This window comes from Tenrec ecaudatus, chromosome 8, assembly GCF_050624435.1.
Source record: "Tenrec ecaudatus isolate mTenEca1 chromosome 8, mTenEca1.hap1, whole genome shotgun sequence".
NCBI classification, from domain to species: Eukaryota; Metazoa; Chordata; class Mammalia; order Afrosoricida; family Tenrecidae; genus Tenrec; species Tenrec ecaudatus.
Genome location: NC_134537.1, coordinates 158,477,416 through 158,481,298, shown reverse-complemented (window position 1 = coordinate 158,481,298; position 3,883 = coordinate 158,477,416). Strand labels below are relative to the sequence as shown.

Sequence of the window (3,883 nt, the reverse complement as noted above, 5' to 3'; positions counted from 1 at the left end):
GCTTGGTGTGGGTTTCATGGGATCTGTGTCCTATACACAAACCAGTGTTCATAGACCTATCTAAGATGATTCCATTTCTCTCCTTGCTTCCTGCTGGAATTGCTGCGAGACAATAGCTTTACACTTCCTAGAGGTGCTCGGGTTGGATTGAGAGGGGATCTGCGAGCCCCAGCTTTAATCTTTCAAAAGTGCCTTTCCTGTGACTGAATTCTCTGACTCTATTACTTGTGCTTTTAGCCAAGGTTTATGAAGCTGGACCCTCAGAGTTTTCTATTGTGTTCCCCTAAATCTTCCAACCTCAACCAACTCTCACATTTAAAATCCACATAAGGACTTGCTATTGCAGCTCTCAATTTTAGGTACCAAAATCTACATGAGTAGTTTATAGCCATGCAAGAAATGATCATAAAACTAAGCAGTTTAAAACCACGCCCATTTCTTGTCTCACAATCTGTGGGTGAAAAATCCAGGATTATTTGCTGGGTTTGCTATTTCTGTCTCTATTTGCTATTTCTTGCAGGCTGTTAACTGGAATCCTATCTTCCACTTTCTGAAGATTGCTCTTCTCCCCTCTCATATGCCCTATCTTCTTTTATCAATAAATTATACTTGCTGCATTTTGAATTAGAGCCTAATTCGGAGCATTAGTGTTGGGTTCTTGTGTTACCAAGAGAAAGGTTTTTTTTTTTTTTTTTTTTCCCCAGGGCCTGTCGTGCCCCCCGGAAGGGACAGGCCACAGGAGGCCTGCCCGAGGTCCTGCGGGCATCCTTTCTCTCTCTCCTCTTTACGAAAGTCACACATGTTGTGGCAGGTGTAACCATGCAGAGCAGGGAGAGTGAGAAAGGTTTATTTACAGAAGACATGGGGCATTGTAAGACAATTTTATTTAAGAGGCCCTAAGAGGAAGACATGCCAGCTGCACTAGCCTTCGTGTCTCTTGGCCACTGCATGCCTATCAAGCATTTTTAGAGGTAGCAAGTGCAGGGGTTGTCCAGGATTTTCCATTAGGGCAGGAAGGGATTCTGGGAAATGTAGCCCCAACGTGTTGTCATGGACTCTGCACATGCTCTGTCCAAATCTCCACCTACACTCCTTTGAGGAAGATTATGCTTTACCATCATTGCTAGGTTTCTTCAAGGCAGTTCTGAAGCACAGTGACCGTATATGCACCATGGCAGGAAACAGTGCCTGGTCCTGAGCCATCCTCACAATTGGTCTGTACAGGCCCACTGGGCATGTCCACTGTGACTATCCATCTCATTGAGGGTCTTTCTCTTGTTGTCACTGTCCTGCTACTTAACAAGGATGATGTCCTTTTCCAGGGACTGATCTCTACTGAGAAGAGGTCTGAGTATAAGAGACAAAGTCTTCCGTGTTCACCTCTAAGGGGAATTCTGACCAATTCTTCAGAAACAGATTCATTTGTTCTTCAAGTTATTTTTTTATCAATAACATAATTTAAGTGAATCCAGTATTGTGTTGTATTCCTACTTATTGATCCACTTTTCCATACAAGACTACTGAAAACAGCAAGTTTTGGGTCATGCAAAAATTAAAGTGATGTCTTTGTTCTTCACCACGGAAAGGAAATCTTGTGTAGTAGGTTTGCCTTGTACAATCTCTCATTTGATTGCTGACTCTTGCTTTGATTGCGGATCCAAGCAAAATGAAGTCCTTGACAACTTCAAACACTTAGTAGTGTACTAGATGTTGTCTATATTTGGTTGTAAGGATTGTTGTTTTTTACATTGAATTATAAGCTGTAGTCCGTGATCTTCAGCAGCAGCCAGGGTTTCAAACCTACCTTCCTTTTCACATGCAAGGTTGTATTGCATGTTGTACATAACCTTTCCTAAAATCCTTGGGCCAACTTATTCAAGGCTTTCAGTGGGAGCTGTGAATGCACTTTGTGCCTCCACATAGATTCAGCCTCCATTGAGTTATTGCTGACAATGTAAACGTGTTTGCACTTGGGCTGAATGTGTTTGCTGAGATTTCTACAGCCGGTGAGGGAAAGGCTAGCCCTAGGGTGGATCCTGCTTGGGCATGACCTTGATGAAAACAGAGGTGCTTGGGATACCTGCTCAGAGAGCCCTGAACTATAAATGTCATCGTTTCTAATCTGCAGCATTCCATGACACCAAATCAGTATCCCTTTTCTACTTCTGCCATCCCCGTGGAAGGAAGCTGCGATGAATTGATCTGTGGCAGTAATTATTTCTTGTCAGGTTCCTTTGCCCCTCTGCCCTATTTAAGTAGCCTGGTGACTGTGAATCCTGGGACACCATTTTGGCCTCACCTTGAGGGTCTTGTGCATTCTGGTGTTTTTTTTGTTTGTTTGTTTTTGGTTGGTTATTTTGTCGTGCCTTTTCCGTGTTAAATATTTAATGAATGGGTCTCTATAAGGTATATTTGAGTTCGGGAAAACTTTTACCCTGTGTTAGACAAACAGACCTGGAATTATTTATAGTGTTTTCTTTCTTTGTTGTTGTTGTTTTGGTTATTTGTTTTGTTTTTCTCTGTCTTTTTTTTTTGCTTATTATTATCTGTGTTAGACAGGGTTCTCTAGAGAAATAAAACCAGAATGTTAATAATTATATATATTTATACAGATACATAGATAAATAACATAAGAAATAAACAGTTAATTAAATTATAAACCAGTCCAAATGGCTCAGTGCAACTCACTTCCATGACAGAATTGTGAGACACTGGGAATTCTTCAAGTCTTGAGGGCCACCAGGTCGTCCTCTATAGAGTAAGTCAGGCTATCCCAGCACAGGCAGCACACAGCAAGGCAGGTCACCAATGGTTAGTCCCCAGCTCAAGAGATGTAAATTCCAATTGTGTGGTGAAGCAGGTCTTGAAGGGAACTCAAATTATAGTGACACAGTCCACAGGTTGGTGTCCCACAGGTAGTGTAGCTTGAAAATTGAGGCACAGAACAAGCAAGGCAGCTACGCACTGGTAGGATGATCAAAGAGCGAGGGACAAGAAAGGCGAGGCTCACCAAGTCATTTATCTCTCTGCCCTTCAATTCATCCTACATGTGTTTATCGACCAGGCTCACACAATAAACTAGCTACCTCATACCCTTAAAGAAACAGACATGAATTTAGCAATTGATAAAATGTTCATTAGTATGCATTTGAAGACAGAGCATCCCTGGTCTTGGCAACAGTGAATGTCCATGGAAAAGAAGCTGTGAAGAACACACCTGAGAGAGAACTGGGAGCTACCTTAACTTATCTGCATTTTATGAGCAATTGCAATAAGACCTTTAGACAGCCATCATGAAAAGCCCACACACAGATTAAAAGAGGAACAAATGCCATATAACTTCCCTACAACTGTCAGTTAACGAATGAGCACGCTAATCAGAATGTTTCGAGATTGACCCCTGAGGGAGCTGATGAGGAACTAGACCACTGCTGGAAAGGCCTAGATTATGCAAAACACCACTCAAAAAATCAAACAATAAAATTCACCAAATCACTAAGAGAGGAAGTCTGGCGGTTGCATGATTAAGTGCCTGGTGGCTAATTTAAAGGTCGGCAGTTCAAACTCACCAACTATTTTATGGGAGAAAGAGCATATCTTACTGCAAGATTTACAGTCTTAGAAACCCAATGAGAAGAGTTCTACTATATCCTATAGGGTCACTGTGATTCAGAACTGACTCAAGGACAACAGGCTGTCAGCAAGTTTATCTGCGTTAGAAGGAAACATAAGGAAATCCAAGGAAAGTGCGCCTTCTTCGCTCTGTGGTCCCTGCCCGCTATCCATTTTCCTCTCGGTCCCTTCAGTCAAGCCAGGAGGGAAGGTATGAAAGAATAGTAGAGCTTAGATCCCTGACATGGTGTACTTGAGAATAGAGTGACAG

At 42.1% G+C, this 3,883-nt stretch overlaps 1 non-coding gene across 1 annotated transcript; it reads right to left on the bottom strand.

Moving 5' to 3' along the window:
- Positions 1-705: 705 nt before the first annotated feature.
- Positions 706-837, bottom strand: LOC142455811 (small nucleolar RNA SNORA64/SNORA10 family). Its single transcript, XR_012785936.1, has one exon. It is a non-coding gene; the product is annotated as a small nucleolar RNA SNORA64/SNORA10 family (small nucleolar RNA).
- Between the last annotated feature and the right edge of the window lie 3,046 nt (positions 838-3,883).